The 27,660-nt window shown below is 43.0% G+C and overlaps 1 protein-coding gene across 2 annotated transcripts in view; it reads left to right on the plus strand.

Moving 5' to 3' along the window:
- Positions 1-2,640: 2,640 nt before the first annotated feature.
- sema6d (semaphorin 6D) overlaps positions 2,641-27,660 on the plus strand; it is a 116,349-nt gene continuing 91,329 nt past the window's right edge. The window contains exon 1 of one of the 2 annotated variants that reach the window (XM_086225647.1): positions 2,641-2,716. The gene's annotated coding sequence lies outside the window, so the exon portion shown is untranslated. The remainder of the gene's footprint in view (positions 2,717-27,660) is intronic. The other variant, XM_086225656.1, reaches the window with a different exon arrangement.

Consider the following 27,660-nt stretch of genomic DNA (forward strand, 5'->3'; position numbering starts at 1 on the left):
GTCTCTAGACTCGTGCACTCCTCACACCAATCATCACAATTATAGCTTTCACCATCCATCAGTGGGCCGAAGAAAGAGAGGATGTTGTTCACAGGGACGCTCTCCGGTGATATACTCGCAGCTTCTAACATCCACAATACATTTCTCAGACACAGCAGTAAACCAGCAGATTTATTCAAGTACTCTTATACAGGGACTTTGAGGATTTATATTGAAGTGTTGTTTTTTTTTTTTTTTACTAAGATTTCAAATTGACCAAGTAAAATCTCTTCAGTCTGTCCAATCTCTTTTGATGAAATTTTGCTCAAATGTTCACTGAGATTTGGTCGGGTCAAGGTGATCGCCACATGGCATGTATGCGCTACTCCAGGAGGATATTTCCTTCAATACAGTACAAGCCTGAAAACCTTTGGGTGGTCAGAGGTCACTGAATTATTTCCAGTTGTCAAACAGCCTCTGTGTAACATGAGGTGCAAATAGCTGCCACTGTTTCAACTCCTCTCAACTTTCATATGCCCAGTACACACAAGTGCAATGCTATGACAAACCCAGGGAAACTTTTGCAAGTCTTGTGTACAATGAAGCTCTCGCCCCCCTAGAAGCAGCTATGCTTTTATCTTCTGATGCGGCATAAAATAAACAAGCATTTTGTTTTTAAGCGTACAGCTTCTTGCTCGGCAGAGTGGCGTGGCAGCAGTGGCTGCAGGTCACCATGGAGCAGAGCACCTACAAAGGCTTCCAGACTGTGACTAGATTTTTCCACTGTACTTTCACTGCCTCTCCCTTTTTTTCCCCTCTTCATTTTAAGTCCACAGGGGTTGTGTGACAGGCTGCAGTCGGGACCCATGGATCCACATTTTTATAACACACTCACAGGTATCTTCACAGATACACACACTCTCACAGACAATTGCTCTGCTGAAAGTGATCTTTTGGCATACCTCTGCTGCTCATAATGACCCTTTAGAGAGTTGAATCAGGTCGTTATAGTCCTAATGAGTCTTTGTCACCCTACACTGTCTGTTGATGTGCATGCAAACAGCCCTTGTGTGTTTGAGTGAGTGTAAGGGTGCTGTGGGAGCTCCCTGTTCGTGCCTTCTCATTGCCATATCCAGGATGGATAGCAGCTCGATTGAATAAAGGGGCTCACCGCTGCACAACACAGCCAACGCGCTGAATTCACAATGAGGAGTGGATTTACACCCCGCGTCTGTGTGTCTGAATTAGCATTTCTAACCTCCTTTCCTGTGTGTGTGTGTGTGCGTGTGTGTGTGAGCGTGCACGTGTGCTTTCATCTCCAACTGGGACCTCTCCATAAATGCTACAAGCAATAAATCCCCAAACCCCAGGGGGAAGTATTGGTCTTGTTACAGGACAGTGTCCGCTTTATTGAACCGCAGCTCAGACTAGCAGTTTGTAAAAGGGAAAAAGGGAGAGATGCTATTATCTGAGCTATCAGATTCTATAAAACTAGGTTGTCGTGGGTGTGGCTGGATGGAGGTACCAACAAAGATGCTTTGTGTAAAATGGAAGGAGTGGCGAAAACAAAAGCTAACGAAAGGCTAATTCAAGGCATGTTCAAGGCACATGTAAGGTTAGAGACAGCATTTTTTAAGGAGATTCTAGCAATGTCTCACTAAGCCTGAGAACTCCATCCACACTTGCTTGGTATTCATTGCATTAACTCCAATATGCAGTCACAGCTTGCGTCTTTGTTTGAAAGTTATTGTCATTGGGATGCTTAAATTTGCTTCAAACTTGAGGGAATATTGTTTTTGAAAGAACTTCCACAGTAGTGTACGTGTAGAAAACTTGAGACAACACTAATTCCACACCTGCACCTCCTATGCTCCTGCTTACATGGCTTCCTCATATTCTCTACAACAATAATCTCACAAAAAGCTAATTGCATGCTGCAAAAGCGTCCGCTCCTCTAAAGATTCCCATATCGCTCTCAGAAGGCAGGATGCTCAATTTGACAGAAATTGACTTCACCGAATAAGCAAAAAAACTGCAAATTAGCTATAATAATAAGGCTTGGATATCGCAGAGTGTATCCTCACACACTGATGTGACAGCTCTCAGCATTATACTCACTTACAAACAACTGGCCAAGAGAATGAGCGGATCAATTTGTCTCAGTCTGTTTCTGGTGTGAATGGAGCCCAAAGTCCTTATCTCTTCAAAACACTGGAACTCCCTGCTGCTTCTGGGAAGAGATGCTTTCATTATTTGCCTATGAATCAGTATTTAAGGGGGGGAAAAGCAGAGAGACTATTGCATTATCTGAGTGATGCTAAATGCTCCAGCTGTGTGATATGGCAACGTGAAAAGGTTGGTGTGTGTGTGTGTGTTTTTGTATGTAAGCGTGTGCTGGAAATGTTAACAATGTGCTGAGTGAACAAGAGGTTCAGGAGCGAGTTGATTATCTACTCAGAGCCCATCCAAGGAATCTGTGGGAACAGAGAAACTCAACAAACACACACACAGACACATACACACACACACACACACACACACACACACACACACACACACACACACACAGGCAAAGCAAAGCCGGCACGCTGGGTCAAGCCTCCAGTCTCACTCATCCCTCTTCTCACCACTCTCCCTCTCCTTCTCTGCATCTGTGTCAGGGGAGGCTGTTACAGCTCAATCAAGCTCACAAAGACACACGGGAGCACCTCTTTGTCTGCCATCACCCTTTCTACAAGTAAGTCACCTTGCTTTCTTTCTTCTCTTTCCTTTCTCTATGCTGAATGGACATTTGCTTGTCCAATGCAACTGAGGAGGTAACTGGGATGTCATGCTGTGCTTTCCTCTCCATTTCGCTCACTCTGCCCTCCTTACTCACTGTTTGCTATCTCTTATGACTAGCTCACACGCACACTGATGAACAATCTTTGGAGATTACACAGGCTTTGTGAAAGTGAAGCCAAGAAGAGAGTTGATATGAAATGTAAACAGCGACATTGATTAGCTTCCTGAGCTCTGATTCTGAGTGTGGTTTTGTTAATTCGTCAAGTTTTGTCTGTCTCCTGATGACTTTTGGCTGTTTAGTTTTGGTCAAAACTTTGAATGTATTTTGCAACTTTCACTCATCTCTAGTAATAAGACATAAAGCTGCTCAACAAGTCACAGAGGAGATCTGAGCCGATTCCAGACATGGATGTACATTTACTTTGCATGCAGTTACTTTATGTTAATGTCTACCTGCATGCTTCAACAGCTTAAAGACATTTTTCAGGCCACTTTGGATATGATATTTGGACATACAATCACTTTATGCCGGCTGTATTTAACTTTTGACTGACACGCGCTTCAAAACATTTGCTGAAGCTTGGTTGCAATGCATGCAGTTGTTTGCTGGCTATTAGCTGATAAATTCACCGCGGGCTAAAAAATTAGAGGCTTTCTGAGTTGATTTTTTTTTCTCCCATAAGAATTGTTGCAGCTGCTCTGTGCTTTCTTTCTAGTCTGAACACTTCCCTGTTCCTGATCAAAACAGAGAAGTGCCTTCCTACATTTAAGACGTGTCAAATATCATATTCAAGACCTCTATGCACCTTTCATTGTAATGTATTTAATTCCACTGTCTGTGCTGTTGTATAGACTTGTTTGGTTTCATTTCTGCTTTCATGTGGGCTCTACCTCAGCAGTGTGGAGCTCTGCTGGCTGCAAGGGCGACCTAATCAGGTAGCTGTTTGAAGTGCCACAGGAGTACAGTTTTTGCATCTCGTTGCTTATTTCATTGACTTATGGTTGTGGGGGCTGGCAGCCTATCAATGCAGAGTAATTACAATAGGCCAATGTGAGGTTGAATAATTGATGTGCTTTTCGGAGCTGATGTATACTGAGAACCCTATCTGCCCACTGTCCCGTCAGTAGTTTATCATGGGGTGAGCGAGGGGAGAGTGCAGCCTGACTGCCAATGCTTAGTGCTCTAATAATGATGCAGCTTTGGGCCTGTCAGCACCAGCAACACTGGGACTGAGCGACCAAGCTGCTTGCAGCTCAGCTATCAGCTGCAGCCTTGTCAAAGATCAATACCTGGAAGAGGAATGGTTCCAAGGAAAAGACACTTCTAAACTCTCAGGCTGTCGATCAGCCTCCCGTTAGCAACGTCAGCCATGCATAATGTACTTTTGCCACTCCTTGTTGAAAATCAGCAGCTAAGTAAAAGTAAGTTAGTTAGTTAGTTAGTTAGTTAGTTAGTGAGTCAGTTATATACCTAAGATACGTGATTTTGAAAGTGAACTGTGATTTAGATGAGAGAAAAAAGGCACCTATGTATCTTTAATTAGGTCATTCATCTGAGACACAGCAATATTTGAAGATACAACACCGTGGGAGTGTAGCCACTTTGATGGTTTATGAGATGTTCAGAAAACTGCTCATTGTTTGTCATGATACAGGATTTTACGACTCCAGCAAAGTTCACGGGTTGAATCGTCGGCTCGACTGAGATTGCTCAGTCGGCCGTCTTTTGTATTCCCCGACAGGTGACAGGTGATCATTGTGAGGTTAACAGAATTTCTCCATACACACAACAGTCACCAGGACTGGATTTGCATGCGGTGGATTGGGCAATGCTATCTTCAGCCTGATACCAACACATTTTGCAGCAAATGTTCTGCCAAATTTCCAAATAAAATTTTTCATTTTGATGGATGACCCTTCTTTTTTTTTTCCAAGTCCTCATCTGTGGTCAGTCCTGCTGCGCACACTCGGCTCTGTTTACAGGCTAGACTGTGTTTTCATGCACGGTTGATGTTCCAAGTACATTGTCGGATGGCATTTGTAACTGTGTTTCCCTTTAATTGTCAAATGAAATTGAAGCGAACTGTGGTAACCTCAGGAAACACGTGCATTGCATTTTGTGCCGTCAACTGGAGCAAATAAACGAGGCTACGTGCAGCCGTCGGAGGTCTGCGGTGTAGGCAACGTTGCACGTGGCTGTAACAACAGAGTAGAAGAAGAGGAGGTTGTCCAGCCACCTGCAGCTATCAGTCCAAAAATGCTGAGAGGTCTTGAGGAATTACTTTCAACTGCACAAGCTGTAATTGTTCTTTGTTGCCAGCAGTGCCGACCAGGTTACACGAAGTCCAGAGACAGTCTTTCGTTGGGTTTCCGTTTCCTGTTTCCACCATTTAATTTTTTTTCTAATGGGATTTTTCAAAATGCTCATCAAAGCATGTTCATGGAAACTGACTCATAAAAGAGCAATATCAGACAGGCATGTGGTATATCTGTGTCTATCGATCGTTCAAGGACAGCATTGCTGTGTATGTTTGGAACATGTACTGTTAAAGTGAGTTACTGATCCAGAGGCAGGGAAGCTTGATTAACAGCACTCTTGAATGCAGAGCAGCATGTGCTGAATGTGTTGCTCTCTGGAATGACCACCTCCGAGCCATGTTAACTTCCACAAGAACAAATCTAGAACTACTTCCCTTTCTCAACACGGTCTACTGCAGGAATTCTATCAGCTTTCACGTCTCATCGTGGGCAAAGTGAATGAATAAATTCATGCTATTTCTCATTATCTACTGATTAACCCTTCAACCTGTCACCCATCCCAGCTGTCCACAAAACAATCAACCGTTCCATCGCTCCATTTCAAAATGTGTCAGTTTCACTTGATCTCTTGAATGTGTGTACAAGTGACAATGCTTCTGTCATGGCTTTTGTTTCCAAAGTGCTGTTGATCTTTTAGTGTCCTCTGCTGTTGCTGGGCAGGGAGTGATCAGGTATACAGCTAAGCGATATGTTAGTGTTACATTTAGGAACACACTGGACATTTGGCCGTCAGAATTCCATAGTGAATCTGAGGTTTATAGAGAACCAATCGAGCACAGATGGTGTCGTTATTTTATAGCCGGTGCACCGTTGTGCAGCCAACACAACTTTATCATGACAGGTTCCAGCTACAAGTAAATGTGTTCCCTCTTTAATTATAGAATAGAATAGCATGCTACAGGTATTAATCCTCTCCATGATTTATTCCAATAAGTCAACCTCTTTAATCCAGTTAGATGTAAAAGCACTTCAAAAAGCAGGATGTATTGTCTTCCATATCATTCCGTGCCAGGCAGCAGTCAGAAACTAGGGTTTTGCTACTGTCTACCATGATTTCTTCTTCTTTTCAATGAAGCATTTAATCTCTCTCTTTTGCCTAGTTGCCAAGGCTTGGCTCCTTCTCCCGGTCAGTCTGCCTCTTTGTGTGCCTCTCTTTCTTTCCTTTACTCTATCGTGCTGCCATGCCTGCAAGCCCCAGAGCCAAACTCCTCCCTGACTCACTCACATAGCATTCATTATTTATGGGCCAAAAATTGAAGAATAATAGGCTTGGGGCAAAAAGATGTAAAACATAAATAAAGCACTACCAATTTGTGAAGAAAGGAAGCAGAAATGTTTAGATTCATATTTGGAAAGCTGTCTGAGTGAGTATCGCTTAAGAGCTTCAAGATTATTTTTTAACATTAGCTCATCTTTATGACTGTCAAAGAAAAGTGAATTTTAGAGTCCATAATTTAATATGTATTTCAACCTTCCAGATGGTTGCAGTCAGCCTTTCTGCTGGTTCACCTTTTTATATCACAAAAGCGTAAATAAGCAATGTTTCCGTCAAACAGCAGAATTATATTAAAGACATTTAAATGAAAGAAAAAAAACCCCACCAACTCCTCAAACTGAGACGGAATAGTTAGTCACCTCATCTGAAATGCGTTGTTTTCACACCAGCCATGACGATGCCCCCCTCTGAGTGTGCGCTGGTTGATTTCTGGCAAAACATTGCGGTGGAGCCCACGAAACAGGCACACAGCCCCGTCTGGGGCCGACTGAGGCCTGTACATGCTGGAAAAAGTGAACCCCCAACCACATTACCCCGGTCCGTTAGTCCATGGGCTATTTCAGCTGGACTAATATGCTTCCATGTATTTTGACTGTTCATTTTTAGTTGGGCTAACACAATAAACTGACTTTTTCAGGCACACCGAGTGTCTCACCGACTCTCTCCATCCGACATCATGCACAAACAGTCTCAGAGACACACCCATAGGTGCCAGTGTTTTACTTCTGTTCATGTGGACAGACTGTGGTTGAGTGTAGCATTCAATTGTCACACTTTTATCTTCCACAAAAGTCGTGTGAGAATCTATTTCAGAAATTATATTTATCCCCTGGCTCTCTCTGTCCAGACCAGCGATCCCTCTACAAGCATCTCTATAGTGCCACTTCACATTTGGCTTTCATTTTTTCGCAAAGAGAGCCCACAACCACATGGTCCTTCCTCACACTGCTCGAGATGAAGCTTAAATAGGCTATTGGACATGGAGCCAAAAGTATCCTCTTCTGGCTGAGAAAAGGAAAGGCTGTGTATATCCATGCCAACAGAAAATTTGAATTCATTTACATTACAGATTATACACAAGCACAACTTCATTTTCAACAAATTATATATGTCAGAATTGTAATGATTGTAGTCCTTTGCGCTACAGTTTTTCCTCAAAATCCATGAACTGGGGTGTCTGGGTGAAACTACAGGGTCTTTTCCAACAAGCAGCCCGCAATCCTTCCTATACAAAGTAAATGTTTTTGTATCTCCTCTCAATACAAAGATGAGGTTAGAACAGCTCTGTCTTTCATCTGCTGAAAACGCCATTTTAGTGGTTTACCTGTCATCAAGGGGAAAAGCATGCTCATAATGCATTTTCTGATACTTTCTCTTGAAAATCCCCTTTCCTCCCCGATGTGACGTCTCTCATTTAAGCAGGTCTTTTCAGAGCTGCAATAGGAATGTATTTATATGTATTTGCTTTTCCTAATTAAACCCCTGGAAGGTAGGCAGGCATGTGTGTGCAATTATACATTCGAGCGTTCGCATGCATGTGAAAACATAAATCCAGACAGTAGTTCATGGCATCAGTCACAACAGACTCCTTTCTCAATCCCTCTCAGTTACAAAACCCGGAGAACGGATGAATCATCCATTATCTTCCAACCACTATTTAGGCTCAGTGTTGTTTCAGCAGTTCCCATAAGAGTTATCTAAATTCTTTAATTACCTCTTTGCATATACTTCTTATTGTTAGTGGTAACGTCTGCCATGAGACCTCAGTTACAATTAATTTCCTTGGACTTCTGGCAAAAGTGCTGCTGAAAGTGCTGGTGAAGGAGTACTTCATTAAGATTTAAACACACTTGTTGCGTGTGTGTGTGTGTGTGTGTGTGTGTGTGTGTGTGTGTGTGTGTGTATATATGATCTGATAGAGTAGCAGATTTGATAAAACTGAAGCAATACAGCAAGGGTAAGTAAACCACAGCAGGGTTAACAAGTAGATTTTCAGCGTGGATTTGAATATTATTTGCATTCAAATCCAAGCGCATGGCTTTAGTTCTTCCAGAGGTTTTTCTAGAAGCAGTCAGCCGGTCTCTGTGTAACTTAGCTCACTAATGAACGCACAGAAGAGACAACTGTATCTATCTTCTTGTCTGCCTTTGGCAAATAAGAATACTTTCCGAAAAGTTTGTGTTCCTAATGCACACACTTGTGGAACCCCAGGGAAGCCACCTGATAAACATCTACAGATGTTATGATACAAAATATTCTCTCCCTTGTTATAAAACCAGCTAATGTTTAGTCTATTAATGTATTTGATGAATGGTATTGAATGCAGTGATACTGTTCAGCAACACAAGGTTGGAGACCAGGATATTCGCTGAGAATTTTATTCAGAACTTGAACAGGACAAACGGTCTCTGTACAGTGGTGAGGTCCAGGTTAGACGATTATTTTCTCAATACTTTAATGAAATAACGGCAGGCGTGATTTGAGCCTTTAGTGGTAAAGTGTTAATGCTTAATTAGTGCTGCTTTCAGGGCTTTGGGAAAGAAAGCAGTTAACAATTGACTAATTGTAACGCATCTGTTGCCTGGTGACGAACAACCTTTTAATAAATCTAAGGGCAGCAAATCAAGGCAGGACCTGGAAGGTTTGAAACCTGTTTCTTCAAAGGTTGTGAGGTTTCTGACATCAAAATGGCCCACCTTTAGCTAAGTTCTGGTTCAGAACAGAGTAAGCCTGAGGCCTCTTCCCCTCACGGCACGTTTATTCCACCTCCATCCGCTTCACACGCTCTCATCCCTTATCATAGACATTACACAACATTTTAATTGGTTTGAACAGAAAACGTCCAAAGCATTGGGGACCAGCGTTATATAATTAATGTATTTTCACAAAGTAGCTTGCCAGCAATAACTCTCCTTTCAGATCCACATATTGTAATATTTAATACTGAATGTAAGGTGGTTCAACAAACACCCTTCCATTCTGTCATTGTCAGGTTGAAAAGTTTACATTGTACATATCTGGATGCTAAGATTAAGCTTGGATGGTTGACCATAATGCAAATCAAGCTGTAGATCAGGTGGATTCAAGGCAAAGGTAACGCCGGCGTTGTAATGTCAACAATAGCGGTCATACACAATCAGACAGGCGTTCACTCGTCGAGTGGACACGGATGGTTACAGAATTACAAAATAATACTTGAATTGAAGTTAATTTATCTTTGTGAATGATTAAATACTTTTCTTCTTCAGTTTTTAGAAACAGAAATGTGTGTTGTAAGCGAATGCCGCCACATAATTTTAAAATCAGCACAATTTAAATTTATCACTGGTTGGAATGGATTCCTCACCTCTTATTTTGAAAGTACTCAAAATGTGTAGTTAAACATGAAACATATCAGTTTCATTCTTTTCAATTTAAGAGGTAATTTTCCTTTGTTTTTGTTTTTTAAGAATATCAACAGTTAACAGGACAAGATTGATTCTGTTCTATTCTCTTGTCATTTGGGAGAAAAATTCACTTCACATTTCCAAGTACTGTGTGATGAAGCTTTGCTGTAAAAATAATGCGGCGCCGCAGACAACCTAATAGCTTAATGCACCATATGCTGGGCTGATGGAGGTTTCCTGTGAAGCACCGGGAGCTGGTCAGTAGTAAATCTAATCTATGTTTAAATTTAGAGCACTCTGTCAGAACGTGTATGCATGGCTTGTGCTCCTGTGTGAGTATTTTGGGTGGCGGCACTGGCCGATAAGTTGACCAGCAGGGAGCAGGAGACACCAGCAGCCCTGAGTTGGGTGGAGACAGCAGGGGAAAAGTCGAAGTGACTCTGCCGAGGGTTGAAGCCTGAGGAGCAGCGGTATATCTTATCTCTGAGTAGATCTTCAGATCTGATCCAGAATCAGGTCATTCAGAGCACAGAGGGCAACTTTCAGTCAGAGTAAACAGCCTCCTGGATAATTCCCTGTAACCTCAGTGATAGGGCTTACATTGGGAGCGATTGCAGCTATGGCACTGTGACTCCACATAGCATTGTTGCTCTCAGAAACAAGAATTTCAGATTGTTACCAGGCTCATTGTGTTTGTGTGTGCATCTACTCTTGTGTGGGTTTCCTGTATGCGATCTGGCTTCTTTTACAGTTGTAATTAGTCCAAGGTACACTGGAGACTCAAGTTTGTTTTGCTTTTTCATTCGCATTTAGGGCATGATTGCTAGTTTCTTTGCTCTGCGGTGGATAAACCATCAGTCCAGATGTTTTCATGCTTTCTGTCCAACTAGTTGAGTGAGATTACAGCTCCAGAACAGAGTAAAAAGTGACTCTAAGCACTAATATTGTGTCCTGGAAGGATTTGCATTTGGGATTCTGTCTTCTGTCAGTTCCACAGGGAGTAAGAGCAAGTGAGGGTTCAGCAAGGACACTTGAGCTGATCCTGCTGAAGAATCATCTGTCTGTGTCTCCAGTGCCATCCTCCAGCCTCGTCACCACTGGTGTACCCAAAAGGTGTAGCCTCGGTATACAGTTCAAAAGCAGTCCTGTGTACTCCTGAGCAACAGGCAGTGTGTTTGTATGTGTATCTGTTTATAGATGTGCATGTGAACCTGCATCGTATTGCAGAGGATTGGGTTCATGCTGTTTATTCAATAGCGGCATGAATACCACTGATTTAAGCCACCTGGGTAAACAGGTTATTGCCATATCAATCATTTACAGTGACATCCAGTGGTCCAGACCAGGGATAATATTGACCAACACTCTGACAGAGATGAATGCTGCTGCACGCAAACAGTCCTCCTGCCTCCTATACCAATCCTTTTCTCCAGATTCCATCTATTTCTTTTTTGCTCTTTTATCCAAGTCATCATTTTTTTCCTTTTTTCTTTCATTTCCCACCTTTTTTCTTCTCCATTCTCCCATTCTCTTTTTTTTCCCAGGCAACAACATGAACAAATCCCTTTATGTCTGTAATGGCTTCACCCTGACCCTTAAAGCAAGATGGATTATATGAAGCTGTAACTGAAATAGAATTAAGACGGACTATAATTCTAATTATGTCTGGTGACATCAGATTAATTGAATTGAGCCTAATTTCTATTTTTTTCAGTAGTCGAAAGCAGAGTCAAGTAAAAGTTGAGTGACAAACCATGTCAACCATTCTCATGAATGTTCACCCCCCAAAAGATTTAAATCAGTCACACAAACTCAACGAGGTACTTGCTCTTAGGGCGTGTTTCCACTGGCTCGCTTCAGCTCGGGCCACTTGGGGTCAGCGTTTCCACTAACACCGAGTACCACGTCACCGTGGGTGGACTCAAAAGCCGAGAGTTCCCCGGCATCATTTGTGTGTGACACAACAACAATGGATGACATGGTGGCAGGGTTATCCTGTTGCTCGGTCAGTGGTTTTTGCTTAAACTGAAAGTGGGGGACGACAGACAGGCAAGGTCTAAGCAGTGAAACAGAACACCCAAGAAAAGAAGAAAAGACTTCACCAAGCAATCGACCAGTATTCCACTGAAGATGATACAAAGTAGATGACGTAAGCGGGTAAGTTACCCAATCAGCGCCCCGCTGTGTGTTTACGTCACATTTTAGTCCCCACTCAGCTCGCTTGGAACCCCAGCGGAGCAGGGACCAAAATGGAAACAGTTAGTAGTGGAAACGGGGCCAAACTGACCCTACCCCATCCAACCTGAGCTGAAGTGAGCCAGTGGAAACGCACCCTTTGTGTCGACTGGTGCTAAGTTGTGAGTTAGGTAAGCGAGAATTTCACGTCATCATGAATACAACAAGAAATTGGATTTGTGCCGAAACGCTCATGGCGGGAAATGATGTCAGTGTTTGTCATGGTTAAAAACGAAGACGCAGTCTTTTACTTCAACAAAAAATGATTTTTCAGCTACACTGTAAAAGTGAACGCTGTACAACCATGTCCTGCGTGAGCTGTCTGTCACTCTCGAGACATCCTACCTGCAACGACGTGGGAAGAGCTCATGTTTTCAGAAATGATGATCATTTGACCACAGCTGTGTTGTTGGATCTATTCCAGGCACAAGCGGTACTTAAACACTTCACTTGCATGCGGTCAAGCAGGCCTCACTGAGCATTAGAAGGAATCCATCCATCCATCGTCGTCTTCCGCTTATTCCTTACTAGTAAGGGTCACGGGGGGTGGAGCCTATCCCAGCATCTACGGGCGAGAGGCGGGGTTCACCCTGGACAGGTCGCCAGTCATTAGAAGGAATAATTTCAAGAATATTTTATACGAATGACAACTGCTTTCCACATGAATCCTTGCTACTCATGGATGAACAAAGCCATCTGTTTACTTTGCTGGAAAGCACTTTTCAGTTACATTCTGCCTTAATGTTTTTACACTGAGCACCGTCTGAGGAGAACTTTGCCAGAAATCTGTTTTTTGCCTTTTAAAGACTCACAAATAGGTGTTTTTTCCCCTCCTGCTCCACTTCCTTGTGATCCCAGAATGCAGAACAAACCAGCCACACACATTTAGCCTGAAGCTCATGAAGACTGACAGCTGACAACGGCTACCGCAACAGTACAACAGCAAAACTGCCATTAGTTTACAGTCCAGCTGTTCAAGCGGTAATCCAAACCAAAAACTCTAACCCTTCCTGTTCATTGCTTGTTTATGGGAGTGCTGAGCTCAACCAGCTGGTACGTTCAGTACCATCAACACCTTTCTGACCAGTCAACAGACGTTTGACAGGAACTGTGCGAAGTGTACTTTGATCTCTTTTTTTACTTCGGTCCCTGTGCTTTTATTGTGTTCCTTTTGTATTCATACAATGCAAAATGTGCGAGTGGTGTTGTCTGTTTTTCACCACTGTCTGCCTTCTGTGTTGGTGAGCTGAAGACAAATTTCCATCTCAGTGGACAATAAAGATTTACTCTATCCCATCCTATTCTTTTCTATTCTATTGTAAACCAAAACATTCATGGCCGTCTGCGCTTGTTCTCCGTTGTGCTAAACAGGAATTGTAAGTAGTTATAAATAAACAATAAACCATATACAACATCTGGCTGGATAAAGAAGATGTGGATTATTCTATTATGTGCTTGAGTTTAACAGATGTTTTTGACAGTTTTGCTGTTGTAAGATGTCAGACGTTGTTGGTTGAGAAGGGTGACGTTAGCTTCAAGCCAAATATACCTCGCTGCCTGTTTCTACATCGTGTAGTCACAAAATAATGCAGGGTTAAAACATTTTTGTTAGCTCAAGACGCCTATTCATGAGTACTTGAAAGGCAAAGCTGAAAGTACACTTTTTGGGTGAAGTGTCTCTTTAAAAGGTAGGCAGTGTTATGGATAGAAATCACCTCTGATGCCATTGGTTTGACCTTCAGAGGCTCATACATATTCAAGATGAATTATCAGTTCTTCAAAATAGTTTTTATTCATGTTGGATTTAAAGACATTTTTTTTTTAATGCCGCATGTGACAAATGCTTGCTTGAGGGATATTACATAATTTCATAATCTGACTATTTGTCAGTGGTTCCGTGTGTGTGTTCTGGCACCTGAACTCTGTTTTCCTCTCGCAGCCTATTTTTCCAGTGTATAGGTGATTTTTTTCTGCAAAGAGAGCAGGAAAGAGATGTTTTAATGATAACTCGATCCCCTGTGGTGAGGAGGCATATTAGTAAATCAAGTGAAACCAAGTGTTAAATGCATGAGTGTAGAACTCATATATTATAGATGACCCATGCCATTGCATGACAAACCCTGCACGCACGCTCGCACACACACACACACAATTTTGGACAACTATTCTTGTTTGGACATTACACTGTCTTACAGTAGTTGACGATCCAACCAAAACCTCACCCAGATTTCAGAAATGACTCTCTAGTAAATGAAAACCATTTCACACACACGCACACACATTCACACAAACTGCAGATATTCACTTCAAGGTTTCTTAGATGCAATGATGACCCAGTTATTTGTGATATAATTGGTTGTTAAAATGGACTCTAATTTGTCCCATGAAGTCAGGAAGAATAAAAACTGGAAAGTGGACTTTTTACTTGCTTCTTCTATGACGGTGCAAGAGCCAAGATGGTGGCAGTGAACCAGTTTGTCCTCTGTTTCCTAAATGTTCTCCCCCTACAGCTGGAAGAAAACAATCATGTTCTGCAAAACAGCAGCTTTGATAGTTCAAAGATTAGGTGGTTGCCCTGAAGATGAAGCTGCGGAATAAGAGCTGGTAAACGCTGCTCAGGTGAGCCGACCGCTTTAAGAATAAATGAGGAGACGGATGCTGTCTGAGATGAACTGGGGAAGCTCAGACCAGACACGTGGGGGCTCCACCTGGAGCTACAACTGCTGAAAGACAAAGTAAAGTACTGCACAGTGAAAATGCGGAGTGTTAAAGTTGAAAGATGCGTTTGTTGCCCTGAAGATGGAGTTTTTGCTGAGGTACTCTGCTATGGATGTACCCAAGTGGAGGGTCAGACAGGTGGAAGAGGTCAACTCAGCTACATAACCTGTACAACCTTACAAAGATTGTTTTTACAATGTTTTTATTATGTTCTGTAATTTATTTTTCTTAGACTTGTTACGGGTTTATGCTTCAAACGTGTTCTCATAAAACGTGACAGTATGATAGCAAATACAAGTTTTTAAGAAGTTTTGTTTCTTCTTTTCATGATAAAATAAAAGAATGTTCCACCTGCAGAATGACAGCTCATTCCTCGCTGGTTTGCCCGGGAAGTGATGTCACATGATCAGCTGATCATACACATCGTGAGCAGATGCGCAGGTGATGACGCTCTTGACAGGGAACTTTTTCCTCTGTGGGGTTGATATGAATACAATGTTCTTACAGAGTCGTGGGATTGAGTGCAATTCCTGCAGCTTTAATTCCTCTTCGCAAGAGGACTTTCAGTCAGGGTTTCCAGGGTTTGTTGAAACTGAGCTGCCTTCTAGGACAAGTTTGCGTGAAATAGATCATCCCTAAAGGTTGGTCACTTAAAATGGAAGGTAACTCAGGATCTAATGTTAATATGTGCCAGTGTGTCATACTGTAAATATTGACCTCACATGATGACTCTTGGGGTAGTAGGTGGTAAAACATGTCACTGAAACATGGTTTCTCTGGTTTCTGACTTTAGTTTTTCCAGACGTCTTGTCCCATCCATCCATCCATCCATTTTCTTCCGCTTATTCGTGTTCAGGGTGGCGGGGGGGTGGAGCCTATCGCAACAGCCTTCAGGCGAGAGGCGGGGTTCACCCTGGACAGGTCACCAGTCCATCACAGGACCAACACATAGAGACAGACAACCATTCACACTCACAGTCACAACTACGGTCAATTTAGAGTATCAATCAGCCTCGACCCCTCTTGATGTCTTTGGACTGTGGGAGGAAGCTGGAGTACCAGAGAGAACCCACACAGGAACAGGGAGAACATGGAGACTCACACAGAAAGATCCTGTGCTGGAGCCGGGACTGGAACCTGGAACCTTCTTGCTGTGAGGCCACAGTGCTGACCACTGCACCACGTGCCGCCTCAGACTTTTTGTTGTTCCGTCCAGTTTCTAGTTTATCCCCTCACGTAAAGTTTTGATTTCATGTCCACTGCTCTTCTTTATTGTCTTGGGTGGTTTAGCATATCAGTCTTCAGAACTCCTCTTAAGTGAAGTGGGATGTCCAGTAGTAGCCATCAACTCAGTCTCCTCACAGTGCAGAGTGCTAGACAACCCCCATCATTCAACAGAACACACACAGACGCCTAATAAAACCTGTCCACAGACCATGTTATAGGACATCCTCCAAAAGGTTGTCATTCCATCTCTCAAACACCAAACACTAAAATGGCATAAAAGTATGAGTCATCAAAATCATCAAATAAAGCCAGTCACGTTAAATGTAATTCTAATAACTCATGCGTTTGAGAGTATGCGATCGTTCCAGCAGAGTCCCACAACAGGAAATAATAATCCTTTGTGTAAAACACATCCATCCCTATGGTTTCAGCTTTATGTATTACTGTTTACTGTAGCAGAAATTAATGAAATTAATTTTGTTGTATATCCAATTTCAGAGCGAAAAAGCTGAACATGTTCCAATTATTTCTTATTAAACCTCGCCTCACCTCCTTTGAATGACTTCTACTTAATTGGAATGTAAAATGAACATATTTTCATGAAATAGCTGAAGGGGTTCAGAAACAAAAACAATAATGTGGATGACACAACCTCCCGTCAATCACAGGAGAGGAAACGACAGTTCGCTCGGGGACAGTTTTAACCTCTGTTTACCCTGATTTGATTTTCTTGTTACTTCACTGGAAACTTTAACCTTGGACCAGTTGTGTTACTTCATGAGCACAAGCCATATATTCTGTTCACTTGACTCTACCTGTGTTACCCGATTGGCTACAATGACATAATCGCCAATCAACTTCACGCAAATGCTGAACTTTCTACTAAAAGCAGAATTTTTGAAATAGCAGTCTCTCTTGCCAGATGTGGACCCTTAACCGAAAGGCCTTGCGAGAGTCGGATTATCTCATGTTCTATGAAAAATACAGGAAATGACCCTCAAAAATGTCTAGAATTGTACTCGCAACACCTTTAAGGCTACAACAAAATATATTCATACTGTGGTGCGTTTCCCCTTAGCCTCAGATTAAATCTAATTAATCTCTGTGGAGTAGACCCACCACACACAGAGGGATTAAAGCACAGTGGAATGATGTTTTTGTATGAGTACAATATGTTTGTGGGTTCCAGGAAGACTGTACCTGCAACTGCGCACACACACACACACACACACACACACACACACACACACACACACACACACACACAGCATAAAATAATAAATAAATGAGCAATTCTGCAAACATGTCACAGAGCAGTAGGGTAGGTCGTCTGTTAAAATGTGTTGGCCTTGCATCCAGGGTGAACTCCGCCTCACACTTGAAGGCTGCTGGGATAGGCTCCACCCCCCCCACCCCCCCCACCCCCACCCCCACACACACACACACAACCCTTAACAGGATAAGCGGTAGAAAATGGATGGATGGATTGATGGATATCCTTTTGGTAAAATCAACTATTTCAAATTAATAATAAAATAGACAAATAAGACAAGGAAAGGGGCCGCACATTGTTATTTCCTGCTTTTCTGCATCTTGTTGTCCGAGCCCTTAGTGCTGATGCACTTCCTGTTGTGGCTGCTTGTACAGCCTGCCCTGGTGTATTATTCACTCAGCCGTCGTCTTTTATCTTGGAGTCAAACTGATAAGGAGCTGCACTGAGTTACTGTTGAATGTTCACAGTGAGAATTGTGCCCTGCCACACTAAGAGAATCCGTGATCGGAATAGGGGTCAGAGATTTTCCCGAGATACCGCGAATATATTGATGCTTCCTGTACATGTTTCTCCATAAAACGCTGGCCAAAGTTTTAAGATGAAGCAGTTACAGGAGTAGAGAGGCGGAGCAGTGAGATAATGATAGTAAACCTTGGAAACAAATGAAAGAAAACTGCTAAGGATAAAAACATAGCCACTGTTTGAAAAATGCCACTTTTTCCTCTCACTGGCGATAAATGCTGCACCATTACCTGGAGTTTATAATTACATCGATGCTGCTTTGCTAACTGGAGAAGGTGCACATTTGAATACTGAGTAAGTTTTGTTACAGAAACTATTGTAACTGAAACATGAGCTCAAATATAATAAAGCGATCTTCAATGCTCTTTAAGTGAATAGTTATTAAAAGATTTAACTCGCTGCTGTGCAGGGACATCCTTGCAAGTTTTTCCCCTGGATGTGGAGGGATTTTCCCAGATTGACTTATTTTGGTTCTCTCCTGAAGATATTTTTCAAGGACACCATTGCTCCATCCCGGACTGAGAGCCTCCCACAGTTATTATGATTAGATTGTAGAAATACAACCTTTTTTAGCAGAGTGATGACAGGTTACACAAGAACAAACATACACACTGGAGTTTACACGCACAGTTGCAGTCATTTAATTGGACCACTGTTGTCCCTGTATCCATGTACAGTGTGTGTACATGGTGTCTGCCGCCAGAATGCCGGGTGGTGGTATGACCCCTTAGAGCTGGCGGTCTGGTTCACCTGTTTGTGTCACATACCAAAACACGTTACCCAGCAGCCGGCAGCCTGCCTCTTGAATGGTGGATATTATTTGAACTGACTATTAGGGACAAACAAACAATTCCTCAAACTGAGACAGAATGAGGTTTGTCTTTTTGTCACATGTGTTGTTTTCACTGTAGTTTCACCCACCATCATGCCCCCCCCCCCCCCCCCCCCCCATCTCCCAGGTTAACCACTGCAGTGGAGCCTATGGAACATGCACAGAATGACAGGCAGGTGTTTTTCGGTGTAAACATGTCCCAATAATTGTATTCCTAACTCCATACGACTCTATCTCGGTGCGTTAGTCTGACTTTGCAAATTGCAATGTTAGTCAGACAAATACAATAATTTGACTTTTCCTATCAAGTAAACCTACTAGCAGAGTTGTGTTACTATGCCCTCGGAGGATATGGTTCCTGTTTCCTTGTATTTCATGGAGCTGTACCCTTAACTTTAACCTTACTAATGATTTACACCTGCTAGACCTGCTTCATCCCAGAGGGCGGCAAGTCCACATGATGTGCCTGTAAAAATGTATTTATATCCCAGCAGCACTAGCAATACCTGCTACTCACATATGTATAAACTTACTCACCAGCAGGAGGTGAAAGACTGTGATGTTTAACAGGCAGGGTGTTGTGACAGAATGAGGAGGAGGCTACAGGAATATAACGAGCAAGACAAATTTCTACATCCCATTTCCATCTCCTCACAACACTAATTACACTGACCCTCAGCATGTGTACGCATGCACACTCACACACACATACACACACACACGAATAGAAGCCTGTGTTTGCCAGATCCGGAGTGCTGAGCACGGTGTGTTTGAACAAGGCAGCCTGTTAAAGTGTCTGATTAGACCTCTGTTTGAACAGAAAGAGACGGCGTCCTATCAGTGCGCGGCAGGGACCAGCCCATCATTGCGATGGCTCATCTGCTGTGGGCCTCTGCACCTAACTGGCTTGCACAATTGCATCATGCCAGGTCATAAAAGGACGAAGGGAGAGACACAATGACTGATTGACATCTATACAAAGGCAGACACCCTCTCCCACACACACACACACACACTCTCCCACACACTCTCCCACACACACACAGCAGGTTTTCGCCTATAATGCATTTAGCTGCTCTCTGACGGGGAGGAGAGATGCTCCCAAATTACACTGATTCAGTTGACAATGACCTTCCCACTGTGTCACAGGTGCAGGTTACCTCAGGAAACAGCTGGCAGGCAGGGAAGTCACTAGCTTGTTCTTTGTGCCTTCATAGGTGAGGTGCAATATTTCTAATAAAGAATGAAAAAATAATTCAATCAGCCTGTATAATCTTAAAATGAGTTGCAAAAAGAAATCCCAAGGCATGAAAACGATAGTGTAAATGCTGAAATTGGACTCTCCCGGAGTTGTCACAACCATAAAATAAATCTCTTGCTGCTCACAGCAGAGTCTTGGTACCCAGCACAGCTTGGCCACCATCCTAGATCCACCGAGGTGGCAACAAGTAAGACATGTTTTCTCTCTTGCCTGTGCTAATGAGAGAGTAACCAAGACAAACTAATCAGCATTCAAATGATGACTTATATACACAAAGCAGGTAATTCCTCATGTGTTTGTTTCATGCAGCTTCTGGATTTTGATCTCCTCCTAGTTTGGTTTACAATCTATGACCATGAATGGCACCTATCCTTCCTCATGTTGGTACTACAGCTGCTTTCATACATGAACTTCAAACCTGAAACTGTCTAGACAGCGAGGCTGTGTGTGAGAATTTACATTTTCAATCTGATATAAACCTGCTAGTAGCAAACGTGTGAATGTTTCATTAAAGTTACCACTATGGCATGAAATAAGATGGAAACAAATAACTGAGGGTTAAGAAGTAGAGGCATTTACATGCATACAAAAATGTCCAACTAGACAAATGATGACATTCAGAAACTGCAATTCAAGTTGTGAATAAGAGACTTGGTAGTGTATAAACCAGCTATACAACTGCAGCACACTGTTTTTGTGTCACGTAGCAGGCACTCTGAAAAAAAAAAAAGTTTATTTCTATATGTTGTCCTTTGATATGTCAGAGCCTCTGTGAGACAATTCAGGTTTTAAAACCTCATTTAAGGGCTGCAAGAATGAGTTCAGCCCCTGCAGGTCACTCATCACACCAGGACAGCAGCTGGCAACTACTTAGCACGCCTTATTAGCATTACGTTTGGGTATAGCCTATGTTTTCACCTGGCCTGATGTTCATATATATATATATATATGTGTGTGTGTGTGTGTGTGTGTGTGTGTGTGTGTGTGTGTGTGTGTGTGTGTGTGTAAATATATATATATTTATATATTTATATTTATACACCCATACTTTTGCAGTTGTTTTTCTTTGGTTTGGCAGGGCGTTTAAAGGCTTCCTATTGTTTTCTGTAGGATTTGGAGGAAGAATTTGAATGTGGGGGGTTGGAGCACTTCTCCTTGATCTCTGGCAGCTGTCTGGACCAGCAGCAGTCCCTGTGTCCCTAAACTCCTTAGTGCAGAGTAGACAGACAGTCTGGCTGTGTCAGAGAACACTGCTTCACTCTCATCAGTGACCCCTCACATTTATACCACCCCTCTCTTGACCCCTCACCATAGACTCTTACCCCTGTGCCCCCCCCACCTCTAACACACGCACACACATATGAGGTCCCCAATCTTCCCACATCTCAGCCTTTATTTTTCTCATCATAAAGTCATCTCACACTTTATGTTGTTCCTTGCTTTCCCGCTCTGAGTTCCTCCTTCTCTTCAGGTAGCCATAGCTACATAATTAGGTGTTATTTGACCAGAATAGAGTGGCTCAAGTCGTCAATGTGCATCCTTTTCTCAGACCATTCCATCCACATAAATAGAAACTAATTTTTATCATTATTCGATCTATAGGGCTGCACAGTGGTGCAGTGGTTAGCACTGTGGCCTCACAGCAAGAAGGTTCCGGATTCGAGTCCCGGCTCGGGCACAGGATCTTTCTGTGTGGAGTCTCCATGTTCTTCCTGTGCCTGCGTGGGTTCTCTCTGGTACTCCGGCTTCCTCCCACAGTCCAAAGACATGCAATTTGGAGACGAGGCTGATTGATACTCTAAATTGACCGTAGGTATGAATGTGAGTGTGAATGGTTGTTCGTCTCTGTATGTTGGTCCTGTGATGGACCTGTCCAGGGTGAACCCCGCCTCTCGCCCGTAGATGCTGGGATAGGCTCCAGCCCCCCGCGACCCTTACTAGTAAGAACGAAGCGGAAGATGACGACGATTCGATCTATATGATCGTCACGCGAATCAAAGACCCTTTCAGTCCAAAGTTCAGAGCACATGTAGTTTTTTCTCAGTCATTTGCAGGTACATAAACTGCTTTCAGTGGCTGCAGAAGTAGAGAACCGAGTTGATGACTGAAAGAAATGTGTTGTTGCTGTTTCAAAGACCTGGCTTGGATGATGGAGGAAGGAGGAGGGATGAGCAACCCAGGGGGAGAGCAATCAGTGCTGTATTCAACTCCTGAATTTACCGGTCATTTAAAACTTTATCTTATGGTACTAATAGACAACAAGCAATAATTATGCAACTAATTAGGTTGATGATTATGTGCTGGTGACTGATTGCAGCGTCTTCTCTTTTGTAATGCACATCCATCACCATGAGAACCAGATATTTTGAGAAGCACCGTTGAAACATTTGTCTTTACAAAAGGACACTTAACATGAGTGTGTGACCAAGTTTGACCTCGACTGCTGTGGGCTTCGGGTGGGAGGGAGAGACAGACGAGAGAGCAAGCCAGGGAATTCTCAGCAAGTGTTTCAAAACTTTGGGATGGACAGCATTTATGTTTATTTTCACAGCTCAAGTGCACATTATTTTAGTCTTTTCTTCCTCAAAAACTCTCAAATGTTTTATACCCTACACGTACCTGCAGGTTATCTAAATGGGGGGGGGGGGGGGGCAAAAATGTGGGGGCCACAAACGCACCAGACATTGTGTCTTCTTACTTCCCACACATATCTTTCATGGTACAAAGTAAATGTTTGCTGTTGTTCATTTGTTGCTCCAACAGGCTGAAGACAAGTGTGCTCCTTTCCTCCTTGCTATTTGCGCATCGTTCACATGTCACAGCGCTGAAACTGGGCTGCAAATGATCACTACAACGTATCTGCCCGGGGAACTGTGTCCCTGGTACTCTGGTAACTCAGGGCACAGTCAATGAATTTCTCCAGAAGACCATAATTTGAAAGAAAACAAGGTATCAACAACCCTGGTAAGTGGGAGATTCTTTTCGACACTGTGAGCACCAGAAACCAATTTACCTTCACCTCTATTGTACTGGGGTGGCAGGAAACTCTCACAAACATGTCTCTCAAACCTTGGCAAAACAAAACTTTACAAATGGCTCTATATCTCCAAGTTAGTTGTGATGGATGAGGGGTAACTGGCCTTTTAAAATACAATACATCAGATAAATCGAAACTAATAATTGGCATCATATTGGAAATATGTCACTTTAAACAACAGTTCACCGAAAAGGGTGTTGTGCATTTCAAGCAAGAGTACATAAAGTGAAACTTCTGGAGAGTTTTTCTGTTGCTTGTAGTTGGTAGCATGACGCGCCATCAGCTTCAAGCTTAACATATCTGGCTGGCTCTCTGTGGGTTCCGGAAGAAAGAACACAAAGAATTGAAGCAGGAGAGGAAAATGTCTTTGTGAGCACAAGACATTTGCTGATATTTGTGAGTTCCTATAAAGGCTAAAGTACACCTTCCAAGCAGAGTATCACTTTAAGCATGAAGCAACACTGCTGTGAGCTCTGAAATTGACCACACACTTGACCATGAGTCCGACCTTCACCCCTTGATCACCACCAGCCACGGGCAAACAGAGGACGATATTGTATGCAAGCTGCAGCTGCTCGAGCGGCAGCACACTTGCTGTATTTCCCCCTCATCAGTCAGAATTTGATACTGGCTAACTCCTGTTTCTGAGTCTCTAACCCACAGCCAATACCCCACCCATGCCTCTCCCCACACTAAATGTCCCATGTTTCCAGAGATTTGCACACCCCTCCCGCTCTCCCTGCTGCATCTACCCTGCACATGCCCTTTTCTATTCCTCCCTGTGGTCATCTAAACTGCCCATGCTGAGGATTTGGAAGCATCTCTATATTTACTCCATCTCCACCCTGCTTCCACCTCGGCAGGCAGCACTATGCATCTTTCATCTGTGGGGCTGGATGACCTATATTCTCATTCTGGTCCCATGCAGCCATAGTTCATTGCTGCCCCACTCTGTCTTGCTACTCTGGTGCTGGCCGCAGGCAGCAGCTGTGGGTGTGGCAGCCAGGCTGAATTAGTATGGGCACTGCAGGCACAGACTGACTCCTACTCAAAGAGATATATCTCGGCTGTCTGGAGCATGAGTGAATTTCTAAACGAAAATGACAAAACAAAAGCACATTGCACTGTGAAGTAGACAGGGATGAAGGAATAGGCCTCTGCCGGTAGAAGAATAATAAATATTTCAAAATTTAAATGTTTGCAAAGAGGGGCTCTATTAAATGTGACTGAATATAGGTCAGAAGTGGCATATGACCCAGTTTACCTGTTTTTCCATTACTGCGCTCTCTAACATGATTCAACTAATAATGTTCTGCTATTCTCTAGACTTATAAATACACAGGCAGAATAGATCAAAAGAGAGGCTTCTGCAATGAAGCTAATCTTCTAATCAAGAATGCATACTTGATTTGCTGCTTATTATCTTCGAAACAAAGTTTTTATTCAGCAGTTAATATGCAATTATACTCCCATTAATCCAGGTCAGTAGGTCGAGATTGTTCTGTGCTGCTGTGGAGATAATGCCGCGCCTCTGTTTCCATCCTTTGTGCTGGAATAGATCTGAATTCTTGCAATTTTATACAATATTAAAAGGTAGCACACACATCAGTCGCAAATGCAACAGAGCGGGGGAAATATGAAGTACGGAACTTTACTAAGTTGTATATTAAATGCGGTGATCATACTTTTAAATGAGAAGAACAGATATTGTTTTCTGTTACCAACTAGAACCCTGGAGGTGTTGATGCCAAGTTTTGGCGCCAGAGAGGCGCTGAAACACACACACATGCTGGTTTATAAGCTTAACTTAACTTGTTTATCCATACGCTAACAGGTTTTAATCATTGACTGGTAATCCACAGAAGCTGTTTAGAGGGTTTCTCTTTTTAACAGATGTCACCACACCCGGCCCGTGCATGCATGCCTCTGCCTGAGAGACGATCAACACATCACATCACATCACATCCATTCAGGACTGCAGCAACTGTTGATATGCTCCAATGTGTCTACGTGTGTCCCGTACAAACCCAGCTAGTTCCAGGCAGAAAACACTTTGTCATGGTAGCAGTAAACTTGGTTTGGGTGTAAATACAAATAAAAGTGTCCTGACATCCCACCCCTGCTCACAGTTATGTCAGATATAAACTATGAGTTGAGGCAGGTTGAGGATGTGTTTGGTACTAAATTTGGTATTTAGAGAAGCAAAAGCCACCATGCAGGGTGCTAACAGGCAGCCATTAGACACCTAATTATTCATAGGTGTGTTTCGGGTGTGACATGACTCAAACCAATCAGAGAGCCTCGCGCCATTCTCTTCAAGCCCAGGATGCATCAGGACTTGGCGTGTTGCTTTCAGAGGCATCTTGACTCAGGAGAGAGGTCTTACATTTATGTACGTGAGCAGCAGGCGTCCACTGGAGGTGAAGGAGGCCTGGGAGGAGGAGGCAGCCAGTGTTTCCACGTTATCTGTCATCAGTAGAACCACATTGCAATGTGTGCAATGAAACTAGCAATAATGCTTGCGGTTGATTGAGCGCCCAAATAAAATAGGGGCCCTAGGGTATTATTTTCAATTGGTATAATTTAGAAGATGGACTGAGAAAAGCCTGAGTAGTTGAACAGAATGAGATAATATTGCTGGTTGTCAGTTGTGGGCCTAATGCATTAAATGAAACAGCAGATGACATTTGAATAAAATCAATCGCAAGGGAAACTGCTAAAGTGTGATATGCCTTAATAAAAATCAATATCAACGCTCACTTTCCATGCAAATTGCAGCAACAGCACCAACAAGGATAATGGCGTGCTCCTTGCCCCATGGTGTGAATTTGTATTTCTAATGTAGCTGCCCTCCTTAGCAGAGGTGCTGAGTCAAAGTTGTTCCCATAGCACAGGACAGTGACCTCGCTTTGAGCTGGAGACAGGTGTCTGCCCCTTCCTCCCCTTGGCAAGACCCCCAGCCTGACTGTCTCTCACAAACACAACATACACATACACAAACATGCAAGGTCGCTTCCGGGTTAAAGGGTCACTCTGACATGCACAGGCCAAGCTGTCATGTCCGGCTTTATTAAGAGCCTGGGTGTCTGGGAGATTTAATTAGCATGTGTGAGGTAAGCCCCTCGTCCTGTAGCAGTCTAGGTATTGGGGGTAAGGTGTCGTCTAATAATACGCCCCTGACTGGAACAAGGCAAGAGCTGAGACATACCAGTGTTCCCAGTTTGGATGTCTGACAGCCCACCAGCGGCTAAATGGAGACAAGCATCCAGTTTACAGGGGGCATGGCTGAGGAAAGATGTCTGCCAGGAGGAGGCAAAAACTGTAAAATACTTTTTATTTAGCAGTCTGCCCTAGAATTACACCTGTTGACACACAAGCAGCTGCCCTTACAGTGCATTTCATACTGTAAAACTGCTTAAGTTAAGCTTAAGAGAAAGAAGACTGCACACCGAAAAGAGCTGATTAAGTGAACACATTTTAATGTCAGTCTGCATCGTGGTATTTAAAAACAAAGACTGTCGTGCTGGGATGCTGGTAACTTTTCCTGCATCATGCACCTTCCTATGTCCATCACCAGTCGTTCAGTATTTCCTTCAGGAGGATTTAGATTTCACCCATCGAACCCAATACAATGGAGTGAAAAGAGACTTTCAACAAATCGAGTTTTTGATACTTCAAATGTGTGTCTTTCTGGCAACAATAGCGGAACTGAAAAATCAACAGATCTCCCTGTCCACAGTATTACCCTCTAAGCAATTATTCCTTAAAATTGCTCATGACACTTTCTTAGCATGATAGAAGAATTTAGGGTTAATTGGGTTGAAATATTTAAATTGAAGTGATATTTCCTATAGCTTAGTTCCAAAATTCTTGAAGGGCTCTGTCAGTTTGGCACAGCATTAAAGTAAAGCAGATTGGCCCAATGGAGATTTAACAAAATGGTTTCAAATTTGGACAGACAATTACTGACTGGCCCAACTCCAGTTCACTTCAGATAGTTGTTAGACTGTGCGTTTTCTTTTGGCAGTCCCATCTATGAACGAGTCAAATCACAAACATTAAGTGGAAATAATTCAGCATATCAGCAATATTAATGGTATTTTAATAAAGCTATATGCAGAGATTGGGGGAGTATTTCAAACCAACCCTGGACCTCTCCTCCATAGTCAGACCCCAGTGCAGATGTGTTGCTGCTCCTGCCATCCAGCTCCAGCCCTGTGATGATATTGTAGAAGTGGATGTGTTATTGTAGGTGATGTGTCTGAATGTGTAACACATGGCTCTCCAGAGACAACTTTGTCTTTGAAGTAGATGCCAGCCAGCTAGTTGGATGACTGATCAGCTGTTTGTGAAACGGGGACGAGAGGCTATCAGGGATTTAAGCTGCACAGCCACAGGCAGATGGTGTTGTGTACACACACACACACGTGTATACACACACACACACGCACACACGCTCACAGACACTCACACACACAAACACACACATGCACTCACTGGCATAGGCTTACATTACAAGAGAGTTCAGAACCAGTTAAGTACAAACACACATACAACAAGTGTATGTAAGCGCTCGCATAGAGACAAAACACAGGACCATTCTGACACACACACACACACACACACACACACACACACACACACACACACACACACATTCAGAAATCCTCCTGCTCTGCTGCTGGTTGCTGTCCCAGTCCCTGCCATGCTGTCAGCTGCTTTGCTGTCACACAGCATTACCTGCAACTACCCTGTACATACACAGCTGTACATACACTCACACACGGGCACATGCATACGTACACACACAG

Source organism: Aulostomus chinensis, chromosome 2 (genome assembly GCF_037954235.1).
Source record: "Aulostomus chinensis isolate RoL2024-O1b breed Wild chromosome 2, RoL_Achi_v1.0, whole genome shotgun sequence".
NCBI lineage: Eukaryota > Metazoa > Chordata > Actinopteri > Syngnathiformes > Aulostomidae > Aulostomus > Aulostomus chinensis.